Consider the following 17234-nt stretch of genomic DNA (forward strand, 5'->3'; position numbering starts at 1 on the left):
TAAGATGGGAACAGTGGACCAAAACCAGAATCTGTTAGTTAGGGAAGCAACGCAGAGACGCCTGGAAGAAGGGAAGACAGGGAGGAAGAGAGAGATAGGGAGGAAGGAAGGGGGGGAGGGACTGTTGGAGAGAGGGAGAGGGAGATGCAGGACAGCTGCCCTTCACAGGAGATGGGAGGAGTTCCAAGAAGGAGCTTATATGTTCTTAAGGCCCGAGGCTCAGAGGACATGGGCAGAGGAGGAGCCAGTGATTGACTCACACCCTCGGCTAGCTTAGTGGACACGGTAGGGGCGGATTCCTTCCCACCTCGTCAACGCCCTCACAGCTAACAGTCTCCTTGGGTTGGAGGGATACAGGTCGTCACTGCAGAGCAGGGTACTTTGAGACTGATCACGGCAGAAGACAATCATCTCCCAGGATCACATAACTTTGGCCCACGAATGGGATACTGGTTGTGTCGAGGCTATCCAGCTTTCTCTCAAAGCAGGCAAGAGGGCAGATGTTGAGAGGTGGTGGAACAGCCTCTGCAGGTCATCATCTGGGTGGTTTTTGTTTTTAAGCAGGCTTCCCAGAAGAACTATCTGGGAGACTTTGAAGATTTGTCGATGCCCCAAGTTCCATCCTACACTCACACACCTTTCCAAGCTCTAGGTGATTCTAACACGTAAGCCACGCCTCTAGGCTGTCACTGTTGTATAGACTTGGCCAGCTGCGCTGCTATTTGGCAGTAGAGGGAGCTGGGAGTGGCTTGCTGTGGGCCATAGTTCACAGGCCCACTCACAGACTCTCTTTATAGTGCTTATCTGATTCCTTCCATATGCATGTCTGCCTAGTGGAAGGCATACATTGAAGAAGACAATAGGAGTCTGAGAATGAGTTTTGGTACTTACTCACGTAACCTAAGATGCATAGATTTCCACAGGGCTCAGCCTCTGGGACTGACTCTGTCTGCTTTGGAGGCTTTCTTGGGGGGGGGGGCGGGGCACAACAGCTTCTCTCCCTAAAGAAAGGCCAAGGATGCTGTCACTGAAGATTCATTTCACTACAGACTAGTTCAGACAGGCCAAATGCAATGAAACATGCAAGAAAGCAAAGCCTTGCATCCCCATCACAATAGCTCTATTCATTTTCTACAGTAGTCCGCATCTTCCTTGCCATGTCATTTGAGGAGCAAAGCAATCCAGAGACAGATGAGGGACCTTGGGCACGCTTCTCCTGACCCAGTCTCCTTTCTCCTGACCAGGAATCTCTGTCCCTGAATGTAGTGTGTTCCACTGCCATACATGTTTTCACTGTGTGTTTATCCTCAGCTCCAGTTTAGACAAGAGGAATTGAAGAAACTTTCCCCTAAAACACACAAATCAAGTCTATGGTAAGTAGTAGAATCCAGAAGCCCCAGGACAAGGTACCAGGCAGTCACCTCCCAGCATGCTGGCCCTGCAGTGCCCGCATCTGGGGACCTCCCACCCCATCATTCTGTCAACACCTCCTTTACAGGCAGGGGCCAGCCACACCAGGCCCAGCACAGTCCAAGACCAAGCAGAAATTGTGGCCTTCTCCTCACATCTCCCAATTCCTGGCCTGCCTAACGGGCCAGGCTCCCCAGACCCCTACCTACCCCTTTCTGTTTCCTCTCTGGGCCACTGCCCAATGCAGCTCTACCCCACTCCACCCCCCAGTCCTCCAGCAAAGAGCTTGTCTGTGCAGCCCTTCCCCTGTTAGACCCCTGGGGGCTGGGCTGAGGCGAAGGACTGTGATGTTGTTCTGGGGTCCTCTGGGCTTAATGAGCATGCTGCAGGCAGCAGTTGGCCAGAGGTGGTGGGCAGGCGCCCAGACACTCAACCAGGGCCCCAAACCACTACCTGCCTCCATCACCCCCTCCTGCTCCTTGCCAGCAACAGAGAGGGCCTGTATGCAGTGGAAAGGAAGGCAGTGGCCCGACACCTCCGCATGAGGGAGGAACTGGGTGGGGAGAGGCAGGCAGCACATGCATAAACACAGGGAGATAATTGCTCCCCTTACACATGTGGGAAGGGGAGGGGCAGGGGAGGAAATGGCTATTTATGAAGCATGCTGCTGCCTGTTATCCTAGCTAATCCTGTAGCCATCCTATGTGGGAACGGAGGAGCAAACTGAGGCTGGAAGAGGTGGAGACTGTAGCCAAAGACACAGCTAACAAGGCAACAAAGGAGCTGGAAGCCTGGCCCATTTGCCTCTAAGTGCTTTTTCAAGGGGCAAACCAGCATCACAAACTTCTCCATTCCCAGGTTCCCTTTCTTCCCAGCAGTCCTCTGAGTGGAGAAATGGCAGTTGGGAAGAGAGGCAGACGTGGTGGACAGTGGATTGGCAAGAGACATCATTTATGTAGCCTCTATTCCAAGGTGCCCAGCTTTCAATGGGGGTAGCTTCTGCTTAGGCTACTGCAGCTTGTCAGCATCCAGCTCTAGCATCATCCCAGGCAAGCCCTAGCCTCCCACCGGATTCTACCTTGGCTCCAGGGAACTATGTGGCTACCAGCTGCAAGGTGAGGGGTTAAGCCCTGAGTGCCTTGAGATTGCTAATCATAAAAGCCCGAGTACAGGTATCACTTACAGAGAACTTAGTAAGAGCTGAGTGAAGAACGTTGCACACAGTGACTGTTTTTTAATCCTTACCACAATCCCACTGTGCGGATAGTGTCATCTCTGTTTTAAGATGAAGAAACAGAGCAGAGCACGGTGGCTCATGATGGTCATCTTAGCACTCAAGAGTCTGAGACAAGAATGCTCAGGGTTTAAGGCCAGTTTGGGCCACACAGTAAATTCCAGAAAACCTAGGACTGGAAACATAGTGGCTCATGAGGTCACGGGGTTCCAAAACTACATGCTCTGAGAGGCCCTGGAGGACACAGCCGGGTGATGAGGGAAGAGATGGTGGCAGTCCCAAGAAAGGGTGGGAAGAACCGGGGTGACCCCAGGCAAATATTCCAGCTCTGGATGGAAGGCTTCTAGGCCTTGTCCTGGGGCTCAGGCAATGAACTTGGTCAGTCTGCCAATAAACCCCTTCTGGAAGTGCCGTCAAGCCATTTCCTGGGGCCTGCTGGTCCTCAGAGCCATCTGCAGCATGTCTTTGTTGAGGAATGGGGTGAGATGCTGCTCAGATCCCAGAACCGCTGGACTGGACCAGCAGGTGATAAATTCTGAGTGGTGGGACCCTAGCTTGGAGGCTCCAGCCCTCCACTCCCTTATCCATATCTGGGCCTGAGGCCTCTAAGCTCTTAGAGAAAAATTACTAAAATCAAATTGCAATTAACAGAGGCAATTATCCACCTATTAGAAAGTGTCCCCTGAGCCAGGCCTATTCCTTGAACTGCCTGGGCCTGGCTTAGTAACTAGGCCCCAAGAGAGGTCCCAGGGCAACACTGAGGGGTCAGGGGGTAGCAAGAAACAGCCTAGGTAGGGGTTGTAAGTTGGAGGGAATTGTGGTCAAGAAGCTTGGTCTATGTTGTGCCCTGGGGAGGGAACGGCAGCCCTTGAACCAGGATACTGCCCCTCTCTTTCCCCAGTCCCCCCCTCAGCTCTTCCTCCCCATTAGGCCTTCCTAGAGGGCAGACCTGGGGCAGTATGTGTGTACCAAAGAACAAAGGAGAGAAAAATCGTGCAGTGACCCTCCAGGGAGTGATGATAACATTTTCACTTGAAAATTACCAGAGAACAGATTGTCTTATGCAAATCATATGCAAATCACACTTCAGTTGGTCCTCTCTGAGCAGTACCCAGAGTTCTCCTAGCTCTTTCCCTAGCTGGGTGTGATAGAGGGTGGGGGAAGGGCTCTCGTGGCAGTCTTGGATTCTGGAGAGGCTCACTGGATAGGGCAACTTTTTAGTTGTCAGCTCCTACTCTGAGTTGTGTGACATTTGTAGGCATCCCACGACTTCCTGTTGCTAGACCCTACATTCCCTGTCACTGGGACCATCCATTGCAGAAGACAGTTTGAGGTCTGGACAGAGTAGAGTGAGGAGCAAGAGACTAAGAATCAAGAAGCCTGGTGGTGTCACACATTTGTAGTCCCAGCCCAGGAGGGAAGATTGAAAGGAAATTGGAGGCCAGCATGGGTCGCTGTCTGGAACAAACCAACAGTGTAAAGGACCCTGCTGGGGCTTCACGGAGCGTGGAGGGCTGTCTTTCCAGTTCATACGTCTAGTTCATAGTGTGCTTCAACGCGGAACCCCAAATATAATGGTCTAGTATCCCAATTGGTCTCATTCTTGCCTTTTAGTGTTCCTGCCTCAGGGCCCGCACCCTTGTGGCTACTTAAGCCAGAGTCTTGGACTAGACCTTTCCTCCCCTCCATCTCCTGCACTGAAACCTTGGTTACAAGCCTTATGAGACTCCTCCAGTCTATCCTCAGGGCCACACTGCAAGGTTTATTTCCTTTCTCTGACCTTTTCCCAAGGTCTTTTTGCCTCCACGTTGGCCCCTCTGGATCTTTCCTCACTCTGCTGGCAGAATAGTCTCTCTGAAACCAAACTGGCCAGGCCCCAAACCCTCAGTGGCTCCGCAAGCACACCAAGCCCGTTCCTGATGCACAAGACCTATAAGGCACAGGATGAGAGCCACCTCTCACCATGTCCCCCATTACATGCCATTTGGTCTCTCACCACTCACCCAAAACGCCACATTTTACCAGGCTTGCCCAAGCCGTTTTCCTTCCCGAAAACAACCTTGTCTCCTCCTTTTCTACTCTTGGTGAAATGATATTTATTCTACAAGAAACGCTTTGTCTAGGAGACAGTCTCTGCCTGCCAATCCCCACCCCCCCACACACATGCATACACTTCACACACACACACCCTTCCCAGCTGTCATGTCTTTCTCCTTTCTCAGTTCTCTCCAGTCTTTTTTCCATAGCAGAAATCAATTCCTATTTGTATCCTCAGCACCTAATAGGTGATGAATGAATGAATGGAGTTGGTGAGTGAATGAGATCTAGGCTTGATTCCCTGCTCTGACTGAGTCAGTTACCAATGTGAGCTTGAGGTGCTGTTTAAACACTGAGGAGCATTAACAGAAAGTGCCCAAGCCAAGCAGTTATGACATATACCTTTAACCCCAGAACAGAGGCAGGTGAATCTCTGAGTTTAAGGCCAGCCTGGTCTACAGAGTAAGTTCCAGGATAGCCATAGCTGCACATGGACACTGTCTCAAAAAAACAAAAGCAACCACCCCCAAAAAAAGGAAGCAAGGAAAAGAAAGGACAGAGAAAGAGAGGGAGAGGGAGGGAGGGAGGGAGGGAGGGAGGGAGAGAGAGAGAGAGAGAGAGAGAGAGAGAGAGAGAGAGAGAGAGAGAGAAAGGGAGAGGACTCAAAGTCCCTGAGAGCAGCTTCTGAGACCCTGTAGATACTCGATAGCCCCCAGACGAAGACAAAGCTGGCTAACCTGGAAATCAGTTTCAAATATATGGGTGAAGCAGCATGGTCCAATAGTTCTTTATTTCAGGTCTGCTTTGAGTCCTGGAACCAGCCTCTACTACCAAGGAAGCACCCTGGTAAATTAGCCATAGACACAGAGATGTGTCTTCTTAGACGACATCCTGCCACAGCTCATCAGCATCTAGGAAAGGCCATGCCTGAAACTTTTTTCTTTTGCCCCATGTGAAGCTAAAAGTCCAGTGACTGGAGGGATATGACAAAATGGGGAGAGGTGGGAATCCTAACAACCAACCATAGATCTGCCACTGGACACATCATGGTGAAGCATCTCATGACTTGTTTCTGCATCCTTCATAATGGAGATGGCCATGCATACACACTGTGACATTGTTGTTGTGAGGATGCAATGAGATACTGTGTACCACGTGAGTAGCACAATGTTTGGCACAGGAGACCAACAGCCAGTACTCAATGTGCTCTCACTGTGAGCATAATGGGGCTTTTTCATGTGCATTTGTTCTTTTCATTCTCACAGCAAACCTGTAAGGAGAGAAATAAAGTATTATCACCATCTCCTTTCATGGTGTGAAAACTAAGGCACAGATAGGGAAAGCTATTTTCTCCTGGCTGCAAAGTTTATAAATGTTCCTTACGTAGTGCCTTTACTGAGATACAATTCACACATCACAGAAGTGGCCCATTTAAAGAATGCAACTCAATGGCCTTTTCAACTTTTATTATTACTGTTAAATGCTGCGTGTGATGTGGAAGGAGTGATGTGTGCCATGCTGTGCCCATGGAGGTCAGAGGACAATGTTTTAGAGTAGGTTCTCTCCTTGCCCCTTCACATGTGTCGTCAGGCTTGGTTGGCAAATGCCTTTACCCACTGAACCAACTCACCAGCCCTAATTCAAAGATCTTTAATATAGATTGAGTATCCGTTATCCTAGATGCCAAACATCAAGTGTTTCACATTTGGTATCTTTTTAAAATTATAGATGAGTAATTGGCAGATTTTTCTATAAGCAATTATCATACATGCATCTATTTAAAAACTAAAATGTTTGCATATATACAATGAGATATCTTGAGCTAAACATGAAATTAATTAGATGTATTTATGTGAAAATAAATATTATTCATAGAGCCTGAAGATTGTGTGTGTGTGTGTGTGTGTGTGTGTGTGTGTGTGTGTGTGTGTGTGTGTAATCAAGTCTCACTATGGAGACCAGGCTGGCCTTGAACTTGCTATCCTCCTGCCCCATCTTTCTAGGTGTCAGGATTGCTATGCACCACCACGCCCAGATCTGATGGTAATTTTAGAAAATGTTAGCATGGCAGTACTTTGGCTATGACTTATGTCATGAATTAAGGTTGGATTTTTCTACTTATGATGTTGTACGCATACTGAAAATAAAACCCTTTGGGATTTAGAGCATTTGGGCCTGAGGTTTTCAGGTTAAGGCGGCTCAGCCATGCATAGTCACCACAGAGAAGGACCATGAGCTCAGCTCCCTCCTCTCAAATCTTTGCCTCTGTATGGAACAATGCTTGCTCATGATCTGTGAAATGAGTTCCCCTTCCCTCAGGCCTGTATTGACATTTACTCATTAGAAAGCCCCCAGCTTTTCTCTTCTTACCTTTTCAGGGTTCAGCTGATCTTCAGGGACCAAGACCTTGGGCACTGAGAAAGAGGCATAGAAGAGATTACCTTAGCCAGGGGCCTTGGTCTATCCTGCCAGCTCCCCACTACCCACCACAGTATTCACTTTAGTTTATCTATGCTGAGCTGGCACAACAGGTCCAATCTAAGCCAGATTCCGGCAATGCTTCATAGAAATGCTTCCAACACACTGGGAGGTCCTGAGAAGTGCCACTGATTCTGTCTAAGAGACAAGTCACCCAGGTCACTTATGGAGCTTGGCGATTTTAGCAGGCTACATTTAAAAAGCCACCCAATGTGACCAGTGATTTGGGCCCTGTGCTCCATCAGCCACAGCAGGCAAGGCTTTACTACTCTCTCCAATATGCCAATTAAGGAGGGGAATGATGAAAAAGCAGAGGAAGGAGGTTTAATAATGCACTGGGAATAGGAACAAATAAAGAGAACTGGTTGACCTCAAATTCATCTTTGAGGTACTGATACGAACTTCACTTTTAAACAGAGAAAGAATTAGCACATAATCAAGAGCTATATATAAATAACCAGTCCTGGTCAAGGTATGGTCCCACCCATCTTTGCGTCAGTTCTAGTTCTGCAAGGTGATTGATACATTGTGGTGAGTTGTTCATTGCTGTCATATCTCTTTGGGGACCATCATGGCTCCTACAGGACAGTCTTCCGGGATGCAGCCTCTCCTTCACAGATAATTGCCCTCATGGTGTGGGGCCTATCTGGTCTGGCCTTACTGCTCCTAGAAGTCAAGGGGGTTGCAGGTTTAGGTCATTAATTCTCATTTCTATACCTTCAGCCTTGAAGCAGGATGAGCTGGGTTAGGTAAACAGGCCGTAATGACTCTTATCTTATGCAGAGTCAAGCGGGGAGCCTGAGCCAAAGCAAAGGAGACTGACCCAAGAGGAAGGCAGAGGCTTAGCCACCTGAGTTTAGCCACCTTGTGGGCCAAAGTGAAGAGTCAATACTTCTTAATAAAAGCAGCTTTAAGTGCCAATTACAGCGATATCTATGAAACATATTCAACTTAACATGAAATCAATATAGAAAAAGAATGAAAGTGTTTGACTTTTTTCCCCTGTTTAATCTCCAATTCTGGCATGTGTTTTGTGTGTATCTTGATTTGGGCTACCTTAAAAGCAAGTAGTAACTGCCACAACAGACTGTCCAGGTAGAGGTCATTGGAGAATAGGGCTAGAAAGGCAACTAATGGTAAACTAGACTGAGGAGCAGCATGAGCAAATTGAAAAGTGGAACTGACTAGGAGCCCTTGCTTTGGTGTACTTTCATAAAAAGCTGTGGTTTAGGAGTGGTGATGTCCAGAGCTGTGCAGGGAAAGATCCTTTTTGCCTTAGTGGAATATGTATTGGCTGAGAAAACACAGGAGACAGGATACCCACTGCCGACTCAGTGAGAACAGGCTCAGGTGTGCAATGAGCACTTTGCTGGTAAAGTAGACAGACTCATCTCCTGCCCTCAAGCAGCTGATAGTTACGTGACAGGTGCTAACAGCTTGGACCAGGACAGTGGCAGTGGGGGCATGGGTGGGCTTTCTACATAAGCGCAGATGGGACACTGAGCCAGGAGTGGAACTGCTAGTCAGAGTCGGGCTTTGCCAGACAGTGGGAAGTGGAAAGGAAAGGAACAGCAGGCGCAGCGTCTAGTGAGGGGCCCGAAGCTTTATGGCTTCCAAGTGCCTATAAGGTAAGATTGCCTGAGTTTGAATGCCCTTAAGAAAGGGACTTTCGAGCAGGGCATGGTGGCACACGCCTTTAATCCCAGCGCTCGAGAGGCAGAGGCAGGAGAATGATGTGAGTTTGAGGCCAGCCTGGTGTACAAAGTGAGTCTAGGACAGCCAAGGCTACACAGAGAAACCCTGTCTCAAAAAACAAAACAACAACAACAACAAAAACCAAAACAAAACAAAAGAAAGGGATTTTTACAGCTGGGAGTGGTGGTGCATGCCTTTAATCCCAGCAATTGGGAGGCAGACGCAGGTGGATCACTATGAGTTCAAGGCCAGCCTGGTCTACAAAGAGAGTTCCAGGACAGCCAGGACTACACAGAGAAACCCTGTCTCAAGAAACCAAAAGGAAAGGATAGAAGGAAAGGAAAGGAAAGGAAAGGAAAGGAAAGGAAAGGAAAGGAAAGGAAAGAAGACCTTTTGTGTCTCTGGCCCTCAGGTTCTGTCCTCTGTAAAACAGGGCAGGAGAATCAAGTGAGGCCAATCTATGTGACTGCTCAGCGTAGAACCTGGCCTACCTCCAGCCCTTAGTAAATGATAATAATGTACTGCCTTTGTCACTCCAATAAGTGACATGGTAGCAATAAAAGGCACAAGACAGGGAAAGAGAGAAGGAAGGGTTCCGGAATTGAGATGGGCAGGGCTAGGGAGGAGGCAGGGAGAGGGTAGTGCTGTGTGAATATCATGAGGGCCAGGCATAGTGTTGGGGAGACCTGGGTGGCTCCACAATTACACCAGTGCCTGAAGCTTACTTAGAATTAGAACCTGGCCAAAAGAGCTTCCCCCACAGGATTTCTCCTAAAGCTGCCACCCGCTCTCGAGTTGAAGCCCTGAAGTCAGTAGCTATGCCACTGATGAGCCAGTCAGGACTGCCCTCTTTCCTCAAATCAGCCTCAGCCACCAGTTCTGAGCCAACTTGGTCCTTGGCAGTGCTGTCTGCCCATGCAGCAGCCGCTCTCCTGCCTACGCCTCCTTGGGTTTCTAGGTCAAGAAACGCTTCCCATATAAAACTCTCTGGGGTGGAAGCATGGGGCTGGAGAGATGACTCAGTAGTTAAGAGCACTGGCTGTTTCTTGCAGAGGATCCGAGCTTCAATTCCCAGCACCCACATGGCAGCTCACATCTGTCTATAACTCCAGTTCTAGGGAGCCCAGAACCCTCTTCTGGCCTCTTTGGGTATCAGATATACATGGGGTGTAGCAGGTAAATGTGCATATACATAAGATAATAAAATAAAAATATCAAAATATCAATTCCCCCCCCCCAGGAGCTCATGGTGCTTGCAAAGGTAGGTCTGTCCTCTCCTGTCTGCTGAGGGGACACATGGCTAGCAGGCTGTGGGGGAGGACCAAGACAGGAAGAAGATATCTTTCTTAACTTTTAGCACTGTGGTGGTCTTTCTATTCTCTTGTGACCTATTTTGAAAAAATTCCCAGAAAGATAAATGAGTCACTTGTAGTCAGACAGCAGCTTTGACTACGGGCCAGAGTCTTTTTGCCTCAGTGGCCTAGGTGCTCTAGGGCCTGAAGCTACACACTCTACCCCCAGACCAAGTTACCATTTCCACTCTGAGCTCTCTAGAGTCAATCTCTTGGTCTTGAGCCTCAAGGATTGGTGAGCAGAGTCTCTAGTTCAGGCCAACTGGCTCCTCCTCCCACCTGGCCCTGGATTTGTCCCTTCAGCCCAGGGCCTGCCTCCTGGCCAACTATCTGTCACATCCTGGCTTTGATTTCTGGGCCTTCTCCATACCCCTCCCCACCTCAGTGCTGCACCAATATCCTTAAATGATTACTAGCTGATTCTAGTCATGGCCCCTCCCTAGGGCCATGATAAGAGGGCAGACCTTTCTTCAGGTGGCTCCCTTGGGTATTAACCCCTGGCTAGATGGCTGGCTGAGTCCTCAGTGCTAAGAAGTAGCCAGAGCCCTAAGGAACACTGAGACATAGCCTGTTAGAGTGGTTGATTTCTCTGAGGGTAGATTCACTACCTCCAGCACCTTTTTCTAGGACAAACAACATTCTGAAGGAGTACTCAAGAAAAAGTGTTCAACTGCCAAAGGACTCTCTTGCCTACTGCACTACCCTTAGCAAGCCAAGGCTCCTCACCACTGTGTGGAGCTTTCCTTTTTATGTTAGGTAATGATGGATTCAGAGTAAGTATAGGGACTGAATGGATGGGTCCCTGGTTAAGAGCACTGGCTGCTCATCCAAAGGATCCAGGTTCGATTCTCAACACCCACATGGTGGCTCACAACTATTTAACTGCAGTTCCAAGGGATCGGATACTTTTTTTTTCCGGTCTCTTCAGACACCACGCACACATGGCTCACAGACATACATGCTGGTAAAACATCCATATGCATAAATGCCTAAAAATTAAAAATATGGGATTTGACAACAATGAACAATGACTTCAGACCCCACTGTTATCTCTTGCCAGCTGGGTGATCCTGAGCAAAATTCTGGTCTCTCAACACTTTGTTTCTTCACTTCTGAATAGCAATAGGACCTCTCTTAGAGCCTCATGCCTTAGAACAGTTCCTGGCATAGACCACTCAGTGTTAGCCCATCTTGTTATATTATTGTAGATGGCTGCTACAAGATCCATGTGAACATGGACTACATTTTTCTCTCTGGGCGCTCAACATCCACAACTATCTAGGCACAGAGAAATTGGTCAGGACATGCCAGAGAGCAAAGGATAGTCAGCTAAGACTGTCACTTCCGCATGCCCATCTCAGATAGGGACCTGGATGCTTCTGTGACTGAAGTATACAAGTAAGCACCAGAAAGGGCATCAATTCTCTTATTGGGAGCTTGAATTACCCTGCCCACCATAGGCCTGTTGGCTTCCAGGCTAATGGTTCACTGAGCAATCCAAGTGGGACCATAGGGACTCTGCTTTAAAAGGCCATCAGGAGCTGGGGGTGGAGCTCAATGGTGTATATGCATGGGCCCAACATGCACAAGGCCCTAGGTTTAAACTCCAATAACAGACATATGACTGGGTAGGCCTTGTGTTTTAGATAGGCCATATCAGGGACATCAAGGTACAATGGATTTGAATCCCAGTTAATTTCTTTCTTTCTTTTGTCTTTTGTTTTTGTTTTTGTTTTGTTGTTGTTGTTGTTGTTTTGTTTTGTTTTTTTTTTTTTTTTTTTTTTTTTTTTTTTTTTTTTTTTTTTTTGAGATAGGGTTTCTCAGCCCTGGCTGTCCTGGAGCTCACTCTGTAGACCAAGTTGGCCTCGAACTAACAGAGATTTACTTGCCTCTGCCTCCTGAGTACTGGGATTAAAGGCATACTCCACCACCAACTGGCAGTTGTCAGTTTCTTAATGACTATAGAACCACAAGAAAATCGTTAATCTTTCTTAGCCTCAGCTTCCTGACTTGGGACAGGGGGCTAGCCTCTCTTTGGTATGGGCTCAATAAGAAAATCATGCCAGGCATGCAGTGATGTGTCTAACACAAACTGGCTTCAAGGTAGTCACTAGTATTCCTGCCTTGCCCTAGGTTATGAAAGGGGTGAGGGGAGTGAATGCTACCTAGAGACGGGTAAGGCCCCCTTGAGGGCCCTTGTGCCTCCAGGGGCTTCCAGATGGTAGGTCAGAGCAAGGTTCCAGGCTGAGGGGCCACAACCAGGGCTCCTAGCCATCCATCCCCTACGCCTTGGCATGACAAGGTTCTTGGCCTCCTGCCACAGCCAACTATGTAAATAAACCAGCTTTTTGCTGGCTGGGAGTGAGACTGCCCTAAGTGACATTTCAAATTAGTTCTGCTATATTGGGCTTGAGCTCTGAAGAGCCTGGGCATTTTTCCTCCCTGGCTCATCCCTTTCTCTGTGTGGTGAGAGCTCTTAAAGCACACCCGGTGTGGGCAGAGGGCCAGAGAGGGTGGGGGTAGGCTGTCTGAGGTGACCTGCTGAAGCACTTACCAGGCCTGGGGCCACAGCCTCCCTTCCCAGAGAGGTCAGCAGCTCTGCATCAGGGTACCCCACCACCACCCCTCCACACTAGCCCTCCACAGCTGCCATAGCAACCTAGTCTCCTCACACAGGGCTCACACACCAGCTGGCAGGAACGCTGAACGGAAGGAGGGCTGTGTGGTTGGCTGAGGAGAGAGAGCTGGGCGCAGGAGGGGGCACATGAAGGTGGGCCAGCTGTGGCCTGGCAGTGCTGAGAGGGAGATCTGCTAGCCACATGGCCTGACTGTCTCTGGGACCATGCCAGGAGATGAGCCCACGGTAGGAGAAGGAGCTAGGATCAGGGACACATGCCGCTGTCTTCTTGGCAAGGCATTATGGCTTCTCGGTGGAGCTGAGGGCAGAGGGCACTGGATTTAGCTCCTCTCTTTCTGGGCAAGTTGCCTTACCACACTTGGCTACAGGTTCAAGGTCAAGAGCTCAGACCGTGAAGCTAGAGAGATCTGAGGTGCAAGCATGGCTCTCACACTTGGATCGATTCTGGTTGCCAAGCCTCGGTTGCCTCCTGTGTGGGGCTAATAGTGACACCAAGGAACTCACTGAGAACAAGTCAATGACGCTTGCAAAACACCCAATGCCTGGGCATAGTAAGAACTCAGTGAGTGGTGTCTGCTGTTACTGTTACTGCTGTGCTTTTAGTATATCATGTCAAGTGACAGTCTCTGTGCTTGTGTCCCTAGTAGACTGGGAGGGGTTAGAGGGCAGGGGCTGGGATTTATTCCTCTCTCAAGCCCCAGAATTATTTCAGATGGAGGGACAGGACCAGGGCAGATTCTGGAGTGGGAGGAGGACAAAGGGAGCTGAATGCACATCAGGAATGCCTTGTGCTAAGTGTCTTCAAGACTCCCTTGTTACTTGGCCACTCTGTACTCTTCATTCCCTAAGTTCCAGAAAAAGACTGCCCCAGGAGTGTGGGGGGCATGAGACCCTTTCTATAGGAGCAAGTCCAGTCAACAAGTTAGCAACTTTCAACAGTCTAGGCCCTCCCATGACCCTGAGGGCAGGGAACCTCCCATGTCAGCCAGTGGGATCAATCCGCCTGCCTGTTCAGTTTCCTGGAAAAGGACCTAACCTCAGAGCTACAGGAAGACACTGTACACGAGAGTCCTGGAAGTCTAATTGACCGTATGTGTGCTAGTCAGAGCATCTCACAATGGAGAAACAGGCTAGGGTAGAAATGATCCAGAGGGTGTCACCTTTGGGGGAGAGACCACTGTTAGGTAGTTCTGACAAGTGCTATGTGGCAGAACACAGGCTCCCAAAGCACAGAATTCTCTAGATTCAGGGCTGGTTAGGGACCCTGCTCACACGGGGCCAGTGTATTCCAAGGTGATGACCACTGAGCCGATCTGATCAAAACAGCCTTCGTTCTTCCTGCTGCAGATTGCCTAAGCCTGGGGTCCTGAGGGTCCTCCATCACAGTGGGTCACGTTCACTGGATAGAAGCACAAGACTGAACAAGAGATCCCATGACTGCTTAGAGGGGAAGATGATGGAGTAGGGGGCTGTAAGCCTAGCATGCCAGCCAGTGACTGAGGCGACATGAGCAAGGGCTCTAATGACTCAACAGGATATGGACAAGGACTGAGACAAAGCATTCTAGGCCTTTGAAGACTACCAATAGAAAGAGCACTGGGGGCAGGGAGAGTTCATAGGCCACGGGATCATAAACCACCACTGAAAATTACCCAGAGGCCAGGAAAAATGAGCATAGCTACTCACCATGTCAACTGTCATGCAAACCTTGGGAATCTGACAGGCGTTCGGGACCAAGGCTATAGAAAGAGTGTGGGTTTGCTGCTTGCTGTTGGAGGGGAATGTACTTCCGGTTAAGCAAGGGGGAGCTGGAGTAATCCATGTGGCTATGCATTGGAGTGGGAGAGTAGGCAAGAATTTGAACTATGGCAGTAGTTTCACCAAGCTACGGATGGTTGCACTGAACAGTAATTACAGGTGTGTGTATATACACCAGATAAAATGTGCACATATACCTTTTTGCTCTGTTAGTCAAGAGAGTCCCATAGAACCAAACATGCCCAATGCCCCGAGCTTGGATTCTAATACTATCATCCAATGAAAAGGACTCAGTCTCCCTGCAGGAGTGGTTGATCCCAGGGCTGAAGCAGGAAATATCCAAAATGAGCCTGAAGCATTCTGTGGTACCGGAAATGAAGGAAGTACTCCAAAGCAGAAACCCACAGTGATGGGGATACGACAAAGGGAAGTAGCAGCCAGCTGAAAGAACTTCCAACAGCCAAACTAGAACAGTTTGCACAACAAAATAAATAATGTAGTATCGGCTATTAACCCAAAGTATACAGAAAATTTCCACGAGCCTATAGTGATATAAATAAACAATTAAATAAATAAATAAACGGAGGAGAAGAGGCAAATCCCTGGAGCAGAAGAATTGCAAATAATTTATGTAGCACTTCCTCACACAGGGAGGGGAGTGAGTCATGCAATTCTCCACCCCTTAAGTGTGGCAGTGCATAGTGACTTCCTTCCAAAGAGTGGCATATAGAAACGGAGAAAGAAAGAGCAAGTGTACAGTGGAAGATCCAATAAACACTGCCCCGGTCAGCTGACCAGTGTCAATGTGCAGAGTGATAAGTCTTGTCCACAAGACATACCTTTGATGTGTTGTGCTAGGAATGAGACTTTTAGGTCTGTGCTCTTCTTCCCTGAAATCCAGTCTATCCCTGAGGAAAATAATAGACAAATTCTGGTTGAAGGGCATTGTACCAAATACCTGAGCACTGCTCCTCAAAACTGTAAGGGTCTAATTATAACTAACAATAATGTGTTAACTTTGGTTTATTAATTCGGACACCCTAATAATATAAGATGTAAAAAGTAAAGGAAACTAGGAACAAACTATGTGGGAACTCTGTGCAGTAGTTATCAGAAGCTTCACATTGTAAGGCGTCTGTTAGGTAACCAACTCTGCATGTATTAATGGACAGTTCTAGAAATAAACTATTCACAAGCTTTATATCGCTCACTGTTTTGAGTAGCATGATGAAATCTTGAGGTATTTTGTCCTGTCCTCTTGGAAATGTGTCTTCCCTTTATGCTAGTGTATACATGCTGTATATCCTACCCACCTGTTAGTCATCCCGGGGTAGCTGCCTTGGCTATTAGATCTTGTGTTATTATAGTGCGTGTAGTAAAGCAACCTTTATATCACATAGGAGTGGTTCCAAAGTGTACATGTAGTGATGGTGACATTTCAAATACATCAACAAGGATCCTGAAAATGCCCCTTTAAGTGAGGGGGAACACCCTGAGCATATCCTTTGAGTTCAGCAGTGACCATGTTTCCAGACATCCACTGAGGGTGCTAGGGGATGCATGCTGTAACCTTTTTAATTTTTCTGTAATTCGTAAGCTATTCTAGAGCAGTTTATTTAAAGGAAAGGAGCATTTTCAGGTTTGAATCCTGTTTCCACTCCTGACTCTGAGGCTCTAGGGAAGACATTAGCCTTTCTGAGCATACTTATATAAAATGAGAGGAATAATTTCTCCTTAGAGCCTTCCAGGAAAATCAGAAGAGGCAATTTAAAGCAATGTGCTCCCCCTACACAACACACACACACACACACACACACACACACACACACGGGTGGGGGGGACAGCTTTCCAGTTCATGCTAATTTTCTTCCTCTCTCAATACTCACAGACCCCTAAGGAAAACAGATGTAACAGCAGAAGCGGGGAAGCAAGGGACTTGTTCAAGGTCACAAAGCTAGAACGTGGAGGGACCAATGTTTCCTGTAAGGGTGTATGCCTCTTAGTAAAGCTTGGGACTGTTAGGGCTGTGCTGAGAAAGTAGCTTGCTGTCTAGCTTGTGGCCTCCGGGCCTCTGAGAGGAAGTTGGCTCCTCTGAGAGATGAGAAGGCAGTGCTGTGGAGTGGTTAGCAATGGCCTTCAGAAGCAGACTGCCAAGAGGTTCAAGTGTCAGTGCCACTTTGCCACTGGATGACCTGAGTACCTTGTCTGACATGCTTCTCTCATGCATAAATTGGACATTGATGATAGTGTAGACCTTTTAGCATCATTGTTGTGAAGCCTAAATTAGTTCATCCACAAACAGAAGGGGTTTCAAATTGTACCTGGTACATACTAAGTACTCAGGTAAACCCCGGCTAGTATTACCTGCAGAGCAGAGGTTTGGAGTTCAATATTTCTAATGGCCCTTGAGTCTTCTATTACAGCAGATAGACCAAAGGGATGCTACTTGCTTTGAAAATACCTAAGGGGTTTTGCATAAAATAATAATACCCTTTAGTGTATGAGTTAGTGAGTATTCCCTTGCAAGGCTGCATCTCAAGAAAGCTTAGACGCCATCAGCATCATTCTAGATGGGTGCTCTGAGAAAGGGGGAAAGAATAGCTAGAGTTTCCTCAGTAAATCACTGACTGAG

General features: G+C 48.1%; 1 long non-coding RNA gene across 1 annotated transcript; it reads right to left on the reverse strand.

Moving 5' to 3' along the window:
* Positions 1-5495: 5495 nt before the first annotated feature.
* LOC311602179 lies at positions 5496-15513 on the reverse strand. The gene is made up of 3 exons (XR_014780705.1): positions 15442-15513; positions 7052-7095; positions 5496-5951 (listed from the first exon to the last, which is right to left on the reverse strand). It is a non-coding gene; the product is annotated as an uncharacterized lncRNA (long non-coding RNA).
* Positions 15514-17234: the final 1721 nt, after the last annotated feature.

Source organism: Acomys minous (genome assembly GCF_964271855.1).
Source record: "Acomys minous genome assembly, chromosome: 7".
NCBI classification, from domain to species: domain Eukaryota; kingdom Metazoa; phylum Chordata; class Mammalia; order Rodentia; family Muridae; genus Acomys; species Acomys minous.